General features: G+C 43.3%; 1 long non-coding RNA gene across 1 annotated transcript in view; it reads right to left on the bottom strand.

The window, feature by feature from the left end:
• LOC138453518 (uncharacterized) overlaps positions 1-15,359 on the bottom strand; it is a 141,417-nt gene extending 126,058 nt beyond the window's left edge. Inside the window, exon 1 of the long non-coding RNA XR_011260451.1 lies at positions 15,292-15,359. This is a non-coding gene — a long non-coding RNA (uncharacterized lncRNA). The remainder of the gene's footprint in view (positions 1-15,291) is intronic.
• Between the last annotated feature and the right edge of the window lie 1,340 nt (positions 15,360-16,699).

Raw genomic sequence — 16,699 nt, 5'->3', positions numbered from 1 at the left:
ATGGAAAAAACAAACTCCAGAAATCCAGCAAAGCTGCTGGGGGACTCACTGGGTTAGGAAATTCAGCCTAAACAGAGAATTCTCCCTAACACTATTCTCAATTGTGCTACGATCATAAATACCACATACACTTCAATTATATCATTCCACCATATTACAAATACTGTATACTCCCCATACAATACCTAGAATTACTATACCCATATTACTACAGTATGTGTGGCCAGTGACCAGATTCTTGGGGTCATGGCATATGGCCATGACCCCAAGAATCTGCCCACTGGCCGAACCACCACAATAGAATTAAACCATATAACATGTATGTACAGTGCACCTTCAAATAACAGCTTTATATACACTTTTTTCCACTCCCTGACCCTTTCCAGGCCCTCTTTCAGCCACAAAATATCCCCATATGTATGTTCCTGACTTTATTTCTCACTGCAGTGTGCGCAGACTATGCCGGTGGTCTGTGGATCCAATATGGTGACCGTTTGAGTGTTTACTTACTGTTTTTATTTGTTAAAATTAGTAAAAACATGTTTAAAAAAATAAATTAAAAGAATAATTATGATGCACATCACATTTTTGAACATCCAATCAGTGTGCGAGTTCAATGTCTGCGACCACCAAGCCACCTCTGATTGGTCCAGAGGTGTCTGCAGACTTCAAATCAGGAAATGAGTCCATGGACCGGACCCAGATATGAAAACTGTTGTTTAGCTACTTTTTGCTCATTTTTAAAAAACCAACTGGATGGATTTACACCAAATTTACAAAAGCACACTTTCGGGACCAATCTGCCGCTCCTTGCGCAAGTTTTGTGAAAATCCGTTCAGCGGTTTGGGCTGTAGGCACAAGCAAATCATTTTTTCCATTATGTCATGATGATTTCAAATGTTTTGGGACCCCCTATAACTTTGCCCCCCCTGGACAAAACCACACCAAACTTTGCAAAATCGTTCCACGGTGGACATATATTGTTTATGCAAATTTCGGTGAGGATAAGATGCCCAAAAAGTGTTCTTTCTAGGAGTTTAGCATCTTAACCATAACTACATGGCCACTACCGCAGGCCATGTAATATATCTATACATATATATTAATTTAATGTGTTTGTTTTCTTGTATGTAGAAGAACTGAAGTACTTTTGTGATTGTTTACCATTCGCAGATTCTTTCATTCATGTCTGCTTTTGTGAAATACAATTCCAGCCACTCCAGAGAGCTTGCCATTTTTATTCTGAATTACATTGATTTATATGTAGTTATATGAATAATTCCTACTCTTATTTCAATTTATTTTAATTACACATCATATATTTATAAACAAAGGAAACCGTTCTCTTCACTTGATGATTCTGTTTCTTTCTGTCGATATTGTTCTTCTGAGCCTATCAGGGGTTGAAGTTAATGGTTTCCACAGGTTGTATACTTACTTCAATATATGGTCATCTCCATAATATGGTGTTACAATTTTAAAGACAAGATGTCCCTTAACAAACTTAGAAGATAGATAAACAATGTTATTTTTAATAATTTGTGAATTGTTTTGGTTGTTTAAAATGTAGTGGTATGTAGAAAATATACAATATTCTACCCACCTATGTGTTTAGTTAATGTTGTTGTCAACTCTCCCCAGGTATGTCTGCAGACTTCCACAACTGCCTGCAGATGTGAAATGTGTTGTATGGGCCAGAGGATAATTATTAAGGCCCTAGTGTATGCATACAATGTTTAACGTTGATGGTACGTTAGGTTATTCTTCTAAAAACCTATTAAATTCAATTAAAGAACTTTGTTAAAGGGACGTAATGGTTAAGTTGTACTGAAAGAACCTAACAAATGCAGTGCAAAACTTAGTTAAAGGTGCATTATGGTTGCAAGGCAAAACTGAAAAACCAAACAAACTTGCCAGTTATGGTAAGCTGAACAACCATAACTCTGTTATGCACTATTTACACTAACACCCAGGACATCAAAGATGACATCACAAATGGCATCATCATTATATTTACATGTATACATTAGAGGGTTGGCAAAGAACAGTTTTTGGGGGCGGCTTTTAACCTTGGTGCCATTTGATGAATCTGCACGAAACCTTTTAAAAGCAATATGGACCTGACTTTGAATATCTTTGTAAAGAATGGTGAGGTTTCCTTAAGGGGGGAGGTCAAATTTGTGTGGGTGTCAGGGTCGGCAAAGAACATTGTTTGGGTGGCTTATAACTTGTGCGCCATTTGACAAATCTGCACTAAACTTTGCAAAAACTATATAAACCTGACTTTTTGAATATTTTTGTAAAGTTTGCTGCAGTTTTGCCAAGGTGGGCAAAGTAGTTGGGGATAGAAGCATTTTCAAAATCCATACAGACTTGAATCGAAAAACAATTTTCAGCCTGTCCCACTGAACACATTTGAACCAAACTTGTGTGTAGAGATCTGGCCAGATACTAAAATCTTGCTCTAGCAAATCTGGAGTTAATCTTTCCAGTGTATTATTTTGTCAAATGTGCCAAAATGTAGGTACAAATAAACAGTAATATAACTTTGGTGCCTGAGGCATGGTCTGAGCCCATATACATCATGGAACCGTCTATGGGGTTAACATGGCCATTGGGCCTAGCCTCTGGCAATGCATAATGTCTACTCTGAGATGGATAGCAGGGCATGCAGTATGGCTTAAGGCCATGCCCCAGGGATTGTGGACACTGACCATGGCCGCGAACCATGAACAATGGCCTATGGTCCGATTATTGGGGAATAGTGTCCACTGGATCAAGCAACAGACCCTGGACAATGTTTACGGTGTGTTTATTTGTGGGGCAGGCAACATGGCTGAATCTCATGGCACAGGGAGTGTGGCCAGTGGGTATGGTCGCAGGTCATGGGCAGAAGCCACTGTCAAAAATGTGGGCTATATTGGTTAATGGGCCGGGCTGCAGGCAAGGCCCATTCTCTGCTATGGGTTCCTTTGCAGGGCCGGCACCATCTTTGAAGCCCATGCTGCAGGGTGTGTGGCAATGGCCTCAAGCCGTGGACAGTGGCACACAAACCTATTATGGTATAGTGTGAACTTTACTAGCCTGTTGGCAAGGTGCAGTGGCTATTGTAGGTGGCTGGCTGGGAGCCGGGTCGTGGTTGAGCCTCATGCTCTAGACAAGTCACCCATGACGTGCATCCCCAACATTTGGTGCTCAAAGTGACACGTCAATATGTGCTTCAAAAATGTGTTTGTGTAAGGAGAGTTATAGTTGTCTAATATATGTTAAAAATTGAATTATTAATAACTCACATTCAGCGCTGGATCATCATGACATTTCTTTAGATATGCAAAAAATTGAAAATCTGTGAAAAAAACTTGGTTAAATGGCCATTGTGGTATAGTTGCACTAATCTAAATTTGTGAAATTCAGTGAAAATGTTGTTAAGGGAAGTTATGCTTAGGTTTCTCCACAAAACCATTTGAAATTCAAAGAAAACACTTTGTTAAAGGGACATTATGTTAACTTGCACTAATATAAAGCTTTGAAATTCAGTAACATTGTCAAAGGGACATTATAGTTAATTTGCTCCAATAAAAACCTTTGAAATTCAATGACAAAACATTGTTAAAGGGACGTTATTGTTAAGTTGCACTGATAAAATTCTGGGAAATTCAATGAAAATAACTTTGCTAAACGAACATTATGGTTTAGTGGTTTAGTTGTTTCAATAAAAAGCTTTGTTAAATGGATGTTATGGTTGCAGCAAAAAAACAAAGAAATTTGCCAGTTATGGTAAGCTATGCAGCTATAACTTATGCTCCCACCATGCACTGCTCACACTAATACCTAGGACATCAAAGATGAAGTCACAAATAGCAGAGAGAGCGCAGCGACTGAATCGGGGAGATTGATGTATGATGCTCTGTGTACAGCTAGTTCAAACATAAATTGTTAAATGACATTGTATGTTACCTTACAAAAGCAGTTGTTTGCCTTTTTTGTATAAGTGTTTAGATATTCATGTTTGGCCAGGCACCGGTAGAAGGCTTTCCCCACCTTGGACTCTGGCCTGATGAGGTGAAATGATGTTGACACACTATCGAGATGAAACATGGTCATGGTCATGGTCACCACCCTGCATAATGACAATGTCAACCATGCCAGTATGGTTTTTGCTTGTTCCAAATGTTAGATTACAAACTGTGAATGTTTGTCTGTGTTGTTCACTACTAGTGAATAGTGTGACACATTATCTTGTTTATTGGTAAAATTGGTACAATTGGTAAAATTGGTAAAAATGGTAAAATTGGTCAAGTGTAGGGTGGCCGAGAGGAAATGGAGTGCTTCATGTACATCCTCTGACAAACTGGCCAACCGCCTGCTGCAAAGGCAATACCAGTTCTCCGTTCTATCCAAGAAGAGAGTGCATATCCAAGCCTGCGTCTCTGCGGCATCTAACAACTCGGCAGAACACTTTAAAATCTGCAAGGAACTGGCCAATCCTGCCACCGTCTCTACCTCTCCTGTCCCCTCCCAGGCCCTCTGTCCGGCACTGGCTTCACATTTCATCTCTAAAACACAGGACATCCTGTCCTCTCTCTCCTCCTTTCCCCTCCCTCCCCCCACTCCCTGCTCTTCCTCTGGCCTCTCTGCAGCCACCTCTCCTCCCTCCTTCTCTGCCTTTCTCCTGTTCTGCGCAGACAAGGTTCCTATACAAGTCCGATCTATGAAAGTCTCATTGAAACAGGTTCTCCCCTGTTTCTCCAAAACCATCAAGGACCACATCGACTCCCTGGCTCCTGACCTGGCTGATTTCTGCAATCACTCCTTCGCCACTGGAGTCTTCCCATCCCCCCTGAAGCACTCCCTTGTGCACCCCCTTCTCAATAAACCCACTGCCGACCCCTCCTGCCCGGCCAACTATCGCCCAATCTCCATCACTCCCTTCCTGGGCAAGTTCCTGGATAAACTGGCCATCTCCCAGCTCAATCTCCACACTGAATCTGTTGGCTGTCTTCATGACGATCAGTCTGGCTTCAGAGCTGCCAGAAGCATGGAAACTGCTCTCCTGAACATCCATGAAGACCTGCTCTCCAATCTTGACTCTAACACCCGTTGCGTTCTCATCCTGCTTGATCTCTCTTCTGCCTTTGACACGGTCAACCATGCCATCCTGCTAAACCGTCTCCGTGATAACCTGGGTATCACTGGTCAGGCTCTTGCGTGGCTGACTTCTTTCCTCTCTGACCGACCCTCTCAGGTCTAACTAGGGTCCTTCCTCTCTGCTATCCTTTTCTCTACCTGTGGTGTCCCCCAGGGGTCTAACCTCTCTCCCTGACTGTTCAACCAATACCTGGCACTCCTGGCCCACCGCATCGCCACTCTCTGCCCCAATTTTCAGTGCTATGCGGATGACACCCAGCTCATCTTCAGGCTACCCTCTGCCTCCTCCTCCATTTCCCTCATCTCTGACTGTCTGTCTGGAGTGGTGTGCTGCCATTGGCCTCTGCCTTAATGCCAGTAAGATTGAGATTCTGTTCATCGGCACACCCTCTCCCTACTTCCCTGCAGCTCTCTGGCCAGCCTCTCTTGGCCCTCTTCCTGTTACCACCTGCAAGGCTAAAAACCTCGGGTCATTTTCGACTCTACACTTTCCTTCTCTCCTCACATCTCTGATGTCTCTAAGAAGTCACACTACCAGCTGCACCTCCTCAGAGATATACTTCCTTTCCTCTCCTTCCCCCAGAAGCTCACTCTCTCCATACCTCTGATTCTCTCTAGGCTGGACTATTGCAACAGCCTCTTTCTAAATCTGCCTGCTTCTACTCGCCGCCCTCTGCAACTTATCCAGAAAAGGACCGCAAGACTTGTCCTTGGCCTCAAGCCCAGGGATCGTATCTCTCCAGGACTGAAATCTCTGCACTGGCTCCCAGTGGCTGCAAGGGTTAAGTTTAACACCCTTTGCATCATCCACAAGGGCTTCTGGGGCCTGGGGCCTCAATACCTTCAACTCTCTCTTTCCCTAAACACCTTCCCTCTCGAGCTCTTCACTCATCTACCTCAAACTCCCTCAGTGTCAATCGCTTCTCCAAGCAATGAGCTGGTGGTAGATCTCTTTCTTCGGCTGGTGCCTCCCTCTCGAACAGCCTCCGTGAAACTTCAGGAGAATCATCTTCGATTCTGGAAGCACCTCAAAACCTTTCTCTTTGCTTCTGCTTTTTCTCCTCCTTTCCCTTGCTGACTTCCTGGCTGACACTGAATTTGCACGGGTTACCTGGTCACCCTCTGATCTCGGGGCCAGGTCCCTTCCCCACCAGTCGCACTCGTGCACTGCCTTCCCGTCCACCCCCGCACTTGAGGACTGGTTCTGTATCCCTACAGTCCCACCACCAGCACTTGACACCTGATGCCTGCAGTTATCCTTGCACTTGCCACCTGTGGGCCGTACTTTTACTTACTTGCTATTTATTTATTTATTTATTTATTTGTTTATTTATTTTTTGGTTGGTTCTTATCCCATGTACTGCACTGTCCTCTCCCCCTTGTCCCTCACACTTCTCCTCCTTCCCCTTCCCATGCACTCGCCCAATCTGAATGACACCTGGCCTAGTAGGATCGTTGTCCGTCCTCCCTTGTTCCCCCATCCCCTGCCTCCTCACGCCTTGAAACACTTGTATATAGGTGCGTTATAAATGCCATATCATATCATATCAAATATATGCCTCTTTACAATTTCAATGGTCGTAGTTACATACATTACCAGTGTCATCCACTAGGGGACTTTTTTAGGTATACATGATTGACATTGTCACCTGCTATAGTAAGAACCTACTGGTAGCAATCGTTTTAATCTCTGCCAGCTGATAGGGATACTATTTTGATACAGGTGCTTTATAATTAAACGTTTAAGCATTTACATATATGCAATTATGAACATATCACAGTGGCTTTGAACAAATTCTGACTGTGATGAATGAACGATATGAACTCGAGCTTTATCATAAAATCCACTGTAACAATATTTTGCAAGTAGCAGAATAGTCACACTCTTTGCACAATTCCCCAAGACTTTAGTGTGTCACTGGTCAACTTTGCCAGGAATAATTGTAAATCCAACTTATAACGAAACAAATGATTGTGGTGTTACAATTTCTGGCAGTCAGACAAAAGTTTAAATGATTTCATTTCACGAGTATTCCATTTAATTTGGAAAGGTGTGTGCCAAACAAAAAGCATTTGGTGTTCGTAGTGCATGCTTGTAAATATTCTCAAATCATTGTTGATCTGCTTTTGTCAAGCTGCGCCAAACCCAGAACGGAAACGAGGCATCCATAACACACTTTGGTAAATTCCATTGAGCTCCTCTGCTAATGCCTCTCCAGGCCTCATCCTGAAGATTAGAGCTTCTAATCATGCTTTCAAAGATTGGGTTTATTTGCAAATTCCTCTTTGTTCTTCAGAGACCTTATGAAAAGCTGCACAATGCTTAGTAAGCCACTCAACAGTTACATTTTATTTCTGTAAAGGGGTCTGCAACATATCTTGTCTTAAGACTAATTGTAGAATATGTATAAGATTCTTTTTTGTAAATGCCTGATGATTTTCAAAGCGTTTTTTTTCAATGAGATCTTCAATGGCCCTCATTACGACCCTGGCGGAAATCGTGGCGCCAAATGCACCATGGAGCACGGCGGAAAGCTGCCGATAGCGCCATGGGGGTTGGCGGATTTACCGCCCCATTCCGAGGTTGGCGGGGCGGTAAATCCCCATTCCCCATTTTACCCTTCCCCATTCCCATTTTACCCCCATAGGGTATAATGGGAGTGGGGAAGGCGTTAATTACGCCACCGTAAAATACGGTGGCGTAATTAACAACAAGGTCCCGTAGCGCCATGGATTTCTCCGCCCGGAAAAACCAGGCGGAAAACGCTCCATGGCGCTACGGGAACTCGTAGTAGGGCGGACGGGTCCGCCGCGAATACCGCTGGCGTAAACCCACTCCGCCAGGGTCGTAATGACACCCAATAGCTTTAATAGCACTTTTGTTAATCATGCCCTATGTGAGTTTTTTCAATAATTAAGGGGCAATTCAACAGACATATTGGGTCTTTGCTCAAAGACATTTTCAACATATAATGGACCTCAGCGCTTGAGTCCATTATATTAGTACAGTTTCAGCATTTGCTTACAATCGTTAGATGCTTGGGTAGAAGACTGTTTTTCCGAAGTTTACCCTAGGCTTGTGTGTAGTGTGTGAGGGCCAGAGAAGTGCTCTGGTCGTGTTGCAATACACTCTTGTTATTGTGTCTAAGGTGAGACAGTGTATTGGCAGAAAGCTGCAAATTACGTGACTGTGGACTTAAAAGTGTGTTTGCATGTTCCCTGTCATCCCAGTTGTAAGAAAATGGCATCGCTGTCGAACGTTGTTGGCTGGTTTGGCCGTTGGACATCAGCGATCATTGCTTGGCTGATGGCTTGGGGTCCTTGGTGGGCAATGGCCAGGTTTTCACTTAGTTTTTCTGTAGCAATTTCAAAGATTCTAGAGGTGTTCAGTAGCTCACCTCTGAATAACCTCTCTGCTTTATTCAATGCAGAGCAGCTGTTTAGAGGCAGGCCAATGTTTGGCCAAACTCTGACTGTGTCCAACGCTTAGCTCTGACAGTCTTGGCAAAGCCAACTCAGAGCCTTGTTACTCGAAGTACCTCAAACCGAAAATGCTACAGAACATACATGTCATTGAAAAGTAAACTGCTCAAACCCCATAACTGCATAGGAATGGCTTCAGGATATAAGGAGAATGCAGCAACCTTTCCTTGATAGGTATCTGTGAGCCAGCTATCTGACGTGCTACTGATGTGCGGCTTTATTGCTTATGGTGTTGGGCGCATTTCAGCGCCCCCCCTCGTGCCTCTTCGAAACCTTCAACCTTCTGAGTGTTTTTTGCCTTTGGGTGCCCTGTCCATGTTCCTTCCTACCACCACTGTTGTTGTTGTGTGTGATTGTACTGTGCTATCGGGAAAGGCTGCTGGTATTGACTGTCATAGAAGTTTAACATTAGACATTTGGTGGAAAACCTTTTATGCAATATCTTTTACTTATGCGCTCGCCTCCTTACCAAATACATTTGGTATGGTGAACGTTGTAATAAAAAAGATACGTCATGAAAATATAAAGTGCTCAAACCCTTCATGAAATATGTTGACATTTGAAGCCTAGACGTGACTCTCTTGCCGCTACATACTGAGAGATCAGGTTGATGTACTCGATTTACACTGATGTTTGGGCCTCATCACGAGTTGGGCGGTAATGCCGGCGGTATTACCGCCAGCAGTATTAGCCCTACTGCCAAACCCCCCAGCGCTATTAGCGCCGGATCACGGGTTTGGCGGTAATGGAATTCCCCATTCCCCACTGAGCCCATTCGGGAATGCCCCATTCCCCATTGGGCTCAATGGGGAATTTTCGCGCACTTACCGCCGGCGGTAATAGCATGAATTCTCAGTGGATTTCCCCACAGCTCAGAGCTGGGAGAAATCCGCCGAAGCCCTGATTTGGCGGACGCTTAAATCCGGCGGTAATAGCGCGACCGCCGGATTTAAGGGTTACCACCAAACTCGTGATGAGGCCCAAAGAAAGAACGGCCAGATTGTGAACATTTATCTCAAAAGCCCTGAGGATGAGCAATTTGTTGGAAACACTTGGCTTTAGTTGTTTTACAATGTTTTGAGTTTATTTGGACAGTTGAAGAGTTGATTCCATTGAAACGTGTTATGCAATGTTGGCAAGACATCCTTAGATGTCTATCAAATACTTTATTTCATCTCCAAATACACCGGTTGGTGGATGGACAAAAATAACTCTGTACACTATGGACACTTGTCTTCTGTTACCTCTGAAAATAGTTGTTTTTTGTTAGAAAAATATGTTGTTTTTTTGAATTTACATTTTGAATTTTGTAATAATGTTGTTGATGACATTCACGGGACAACATTGTTTCCTTGCCCCGTAAATTGAAGATACATGGGTTTTATGTACTTCAGATACTCTTGCATTACTTTTGTTTAAATGATTAATACACCATTGAGCGTTATAAGCTTGGATTGCATGCACTTATATTTTATGAGAAAATAATTCAGCACTATTTGAACCTACCTTTCAATAGGGCTTAGTCCCTCTTAGGAGTGCAAGAGGGTTTCCCTGGTGGCAACATCAGGCCCTTGGTGTGTTTTGCAATATAGAGTCTCTAATGACCTAGAGACTATGCACCTTCTTGCACCTGAAGTATTTATTTACATTGCAGATATATCTGACGTTAAGACTTCGATTTTTGAGAAAGAATACTCTAAGAAACCACAGCAACCCTTTGATACACCAGAAGTGCCACTCTATATCCCTCTTGCTTTACTATGTTGACATTTGAAGTCGGTGCACACTTTAAAATGACCATGCCACAGGGTGTTCCGGAGCGCTTTAAAAAATAGTCAGTGACAGGTCATCAGACAGGTAGTCTTCTCTCCTTTCATTCATACTGAACAATTATTTTGCAAGGGAAATCGAATGTAATGTATCATTTGGCTGCAACTATATTAAATTGTCCTACAGTTTTGACAACTCATTACTCCCTTACCTTCTTCATGACAGCAGCAATGCCTTTGCATGATTGATATCTCGTCTCTACTGGGCATGAAGCTAGAAGTCACATTTCAAAATAAAGCCAGTGTTTCGGAATTTGTAAAGTGGATTTAAATAATTCTGGTTTTGTTCATTGCTCTACGGCTGAGAAACAGTGTTAGAGTTTAACATTTCCGATTTAAACATTCTGGGACAGATTCTTAAAAATGTGCACATATGAAAAAAACACACAGGTTGCACTATTTTCATTCTCACACATTGCAGAAATGCTCAAGCCGCCTTATTCTCAGAGGAGACCTGCGCGTTTTAGGATGTGGGTAGGACAGTAGTGCAAAGATGCGCCGGCCGGCCCCCTTGCATACATTAGTGTTAGGAGCGTTCTCCACGCACTAATGCAGTGGTCTTCAAACATTTAAGACCTGGGCCCCCCAAGCAAAATGTGGGCAGTTGGAGCCCCACCAAAAAAGCCAAATGGACAGTAAGTCCATATGGCTATGAACTATTGCATGCCGTCACTGCACCCTACTCCCAGTATAGTACCTGCTCCCATCACAGTCTCTGGGTTCCATCATCCCAATCCTACCCAGTCCCTGGGCTCTCCAAAACCCACCACAGACCCTGGGTTCTCCCCACCCTACTCCCACCACTATCCCATGGCTCCCGCCCATCCTGCTCCAACCACAGTCCCTGGGCTCCCCCACCCTGCTCCCAGCACAGTCCCAGTGCCAGTAGTGGCTGGTGAGGGGGCATAAACATTTCCCCCAGATATGACCCAGAAATGCCATAGCCACTGAGCATATCGAGAGAGCCCAAAGCAATCAAGGGTGGTTCGGGGGGTCTTCCTGTCGGATTTATGTTTTAAGTAATGTGCATTTTAGAGGATATCTATGACAGATGTCCAGTAAAAATATACCATCCCTGGCCCCTGGGCCCCACAGCACCTCAGAAGAAGAGGTGATTTTGGCAGGTGGTAGGGGGATTAAAATGCCTTTGTTGTACAACCCCCCTACCCGCACTTGCCAAAATAAGCTCCACAGACCAACACAAACACACACACATTCACACGGCATTCACACAGCAAGCACTGTATCATTCACACGAGCACCTTTCATCATACGCTCACTCATAACATAAGCATACATGCATCCATAGACATATTTAAATAAACAAGAAATTAACATAAATGTACCTTTTGCCCCGGTCCTGAAGTTTCCTCCCCAGCGCTCCAGCTCGACATCATGTACAGGAATTGGGAAGCAAGAGCTTCCGTGTTCCTGCACATGCATGCAGGGGCCTCCATATGGGTGCTGCAATGCCCCACTCCTGGTTGCTGTGTCTGTATGTGTGAAGAGGCGCAGGAGCTTCCTTCGCACATATAGACATGCCGTTCCCCAGCCAGAATTTCCAATAAGCTATGCAAGGCTTGCGAAGCAAAACACCACCAGCCTTGCATGGCTCAGTGAGCATGTGCGGCTGGGGAACTGAACTCTCAAAGGGAAACAGAGTTCAGTTCCCCAGCCGCACTCCTCAGTTGGAAAAAGCAGCTGAGGGAGTGCTCAGTGTTTCACTGGGCTGGCTCCTCGGCTCCTCCATAATGGGCGAGGGGGCCACTGGATTGGCGCCCCCTCTCCCATTATGGATGAGCCGCCAGGTTCGGACTGGCCTATAGGGCAATAGAGCAATGCTCAAACCAAAAATGAAAAATGCTAGTGTGGGCCAATTGTTTGGTCTAAATAGGCAACTTGTTTGTCCAATGTGGGCCAGTTTGACGTGTTACTTCACTATGCAGCTAGTAGTTTTGACCATTGTTTCTGAATAAATATTCCTTAAATATCAAAATTTGCTTACATTTTAACAAAAAACACCCCCTTGGGTACCATTCAAACAGTCTGTCACTAAAGGAATGAATTGCCATATGCAACTGTGGGCCACGTATTCTTTGGTGCTCAAGACAGTTTTATGCACCAGTCTGACCCAGTGAGCCGCCCCTGCCCATTTCTTATATTTAAAAAAGAAAGGTTTTCTTTTTTTTCAATTTCAGGCTGGGGACTTGTAAGCCCCCACCCCTCCTCCCCTCACGCCCGCACCGCCGTTAATGCGGCACGCCCCACTGTTTGAAGACGCTGCACTAATATATATGACTGGTTCCCAGCAATCCTGTGGTTGCTGGGAGTGCATCTCCCAGAGACAGGCCCTCACTGTGAAACGCTGGGAAAACGATTTCTATCGCTGTCCGATACATATGCCGGCGGAGAGCAGTGGCTCATACCGCTTCTGTCACATAACACAAATTACATCACAGAGACAGGAAACACCGTTCAAGGAGCATTTTCCTGCTTCTGTTCCAAAAAGGCCAAGGGGAGTATTTTTCCATCTCATTTGTGAATTTGGGTTGTACTTTTAAATGTGCTGAAATGCCTTCCACGTTGCTCAAATGCTCAAAGGGGTGAGAACAGGTCATCTGAATGAGGGCACTTATATGTGCCCATTCAAATGCACATTGTGGTTTGTGATGCCCCTTTTTTGGGGTAAAGGGCAGTGGTAGAAGTGTACCGAAAAAAGTAGTGGAACTGTGGTCTCGGCAGGGGAGAAAGTAGGCAGGAGCATAGTGCAACATATGACAAGGTGTTGCGGTAATGCCCTGCGATAGTCTAAGTGACCAGTAACCAATAATAATAATAATAATAATTTAGCATTTATATATAGCGCTTCGAACCCTCAGGTATCTGAGCGCTGCTTATTATTACCCACGGTGTCTGGTGCTCATTTATCGACCTCGGAAGGATGAAAGGCTGAGTTTGCTGGGTTTCAAGCCTACGTCAGCAGGCTCTGCGCAGATGTCAAAGCGAGTGCTCTACTCGCTGTGCTATCGGACCGGTCTAGGCTCCTCTTTCAACTTTGCATTTGCAAAAGGACATGAATGAACAAATCCTCTGTATAGAAAGGTGGATATTGTCGTAAAAGGTAGAGGAATGGTAAACAGAAAAAAAAAAAAGTAGTATAACACCGCTCCCGACCGTTCCTACTCACTTTGATCATGGTCAAGGGAAGAGATGCCCTAGCTGTCTATGTTTTTCCCTGACTCTCCATGTCCCCTATCCCTGAGAATTTCTCGATATTTGTTTGTGCGCAACTACTAATAGTTAAGCAAAAGACAGCTAATTTTACCCTGTTTGCCAAATTTGAGAACAATTTCCAGCCCCATCCTTGGAGGTCCGGGAACAATCCTAACATTTCTTTTCTAAATCAGCCCACAATTGCCATCTTATGCGCAATAATTGTGGCAAGATGGCAGTACATGGTAAAAAAAAAACATAGCGGCGCAGATGGGTGAAGTAGAGTGGGAGGATTTTTAACCCACATGGCAGGCAAGCTTTGCAGATCCTGGCCCAATTTGGTCCCAGCTAGGTTGGGCTGTAGGCTTGTCCTTTGAGGGAAATACAGATACAGACACCAGACGATGCCACCACTGGAGCCCACAGCCCAGCAGAGAGTTGCTGTCATGTTCTTCCTTCTTTCTCTGTTCCTTTTCCCCAACCATTACTCCCAACGTTGGTTTTCCCAAACATTCTCGCTCCCCTGCCAATTCCACACCCTGGCAGGGGAGGCTCTGCCATTGCTCCTGTGCTCTTCTTTTCTACCTTCCTGCCTCATGGTGGGCTGGATGGTACAGTCCAGGTAAGTCCATTTATTTAAAACACATACAATGTTGAATAGAATTTTTTTCTCAACACCCTGGTGTCCGTGGGCCTCATCCACAGAAGCAATTTACAATGAAAACCGTTTTGGAAATCAGGCCTGTGTCTTTATTTCTTTATGTCCCTCAGGGGCCAAGCATGCAGCCCGACCCAGCCTGGCCCAATGTGGTTAAGAGATAGACTGCTCAGAGCTACCTGCTGCAGTGAAAAAAGGGGAAAATTAGGCTTCTTGGTACAGCTGGTCGGTTGGGCGACTCATTACATATTTGAATCAAAAAATCACTCTTTATGACTGAATGTAGGCGGAGACAGGAATAACCCCTTACTTCCAAGGAATTTATAATACTTCGTCACAGGTCACTGGATTGACGGTAAGCCAAATAAAACCTGTCAAAAACATACAAGTATGTCGAAGACATAAGAAAAAATCCAGGACAATGCGCCCTTTAAGGTTGTGAAAGGTGTTGAATTTTATTTTAGTTTTCTAATTTAGGAACATCCAATATTTAACATTCGCCCTTATGGCGATAACACGTGTTTCGGCCCCATGTGGCCTTTCTCAAATCAGGGCTAGTGCGGTCATACTATTAATGACAGACATTTATGAAGGGAAAATACGCAATATTAAATAAAAGTGTCAAGTTTTTGTGATGCCAAACCAACAAAACAATTAGACAGTATCATGTGTTGCAACATCCAGTTAAAAATAACAAATCACCATGATAAATCAAGAGAAATGTCATAATCAACAAAAAAATAGAGAAATAATTGGCATCATTGCAAAAAAATAATAAATAGCAAACAGCAGGTCATACATATATGATGTTAATGGGGCAAAGAGAGTAAAAAGAGGGTGGGGAGGGGGGAAAAAGACAAACACACATACAGAGACTAGAGATGGGTAATCAGTTAGTCACGGTTTGTCTCAGGCTTGCGTTTATGATTAGAACAAAAGCTTCTGAATAAGCTAACTTACCCACACCGGGGCTGAGTATCTCCTCTTGCAATTGGAATATGTTGGACCAAATCCCATTTATATATAATCTATTGTCAAAACAAATTGGATTTTTAATTCCTAATCATGCACCATATATTTATATTATGAAAATGATAATTTATTGGGGCAGAACATTGATTAGGCTTCAAAAGCTGTGAGTAAGCATCTTCTAATGTAGCAGAAGCTATCTATTTGAATAACCTCGTATTATATGCATAAGTTATTATGTATTAACCAACGCTTCAAATGCGCAACAACATAGTAATTTGTTTGGTTAGAAACCATCTCTTTATATTCGCTCGTGTTGTGATCTTATATCAGACATTTCTAAAGTTCACGGCGAGAAATTAACTGGGCCCAAAGGCCAGCGAAAAATGATATAACGCTGCGCGAGGGCAACGAACACCACTCACCTTCTAAGCAGAACTGGAATCACTCGCGTTGGCTTCGTACAGAGAAGCCGGCCGCCATTTTGGGACTATTTATTTAGTTCCCATGGCGACATGACGCCAAGTCCACTGCTTGGCTTTCGTTGGTAAGTAACCAGTGCACGTACTGAAAATCCCAGCACAGAGCTCCTGTTCTGCCCGTGGTTGCACGCGTACGAGTGCTCAATTTAGCATGAAAACAGGTTATATTAGGCAAACTGCGAGCTGAGACAGGTCTCATATTTACAAAGATGTCCAAATTCTTATGTTATTATTAATTGGTTGTCAAAGTATTTCACATTTAGATATTCCCATCAGGCTAGTCCAAGCGACATGTCTCAGTACTTAGTCTGCATGAATGACTGCCTTAAAGGTATATACCCATTAAATTCCTCTGATGTATTGTTTACCTATGGTATCCAAATTATTGTAACTTACATATTTTTGTAGCGTGAGAGCATGTACATTCCATTGTATACTTAAGGCAAATGGTTATTCCAAGAACGTTGAAGAGTGTCAGTGGCAAATAAGCATAATGTAAAGACAAAATTATTGATCCTTCGTGTGATTCATAATTATTTAACACAAAAATAAACTAATTCTGGTCCAATACAAAATAGAAAAAAAACAGATAACCAATGAGACAAAATAAATAAAGTAAGCAAATGGTATTGGGGCATCATTGGCATATAAGTGTTTTTCACGTAACATAAACTTTTTCAGATCCAGTGCAAAGGAAGGGGTAACGGTGAAAAGATAAAATTATTTGGCATATAATAAGTAGAGTAAGCACATCGCAGTAAAGCATCACTGTCATATGTATAGCACAAAACCAAATACAATAAGGCAACTTAAATACGTTTAAAGTTCTATAAAAATGATACCATTTCAGTATCTAAATTCAAACCAAGCATGGTTGTGTTGAAAAAACAAATTATTCTTGCTTCGGCTTGTCTCAG

This window comes from Ambystoma mexicanum, chromosome 4p (assembly GCF_040938575.1).
Source record: "Ambystoma mexicanum isolate Mex_15411 chromosome 4p, UKY_AmexF1_1, whole genome shotgun sequence".
Classification (NCBI taxonomy): Eukaryota; Metazoa; Chordata; class Amphibia; order Caudata; family Ambystomatidae; genus Ambystoma; species Ambystoma mexicanum.
This window is presented reverse-complemented; position numbering and strand designations above follow the sequence as displayed.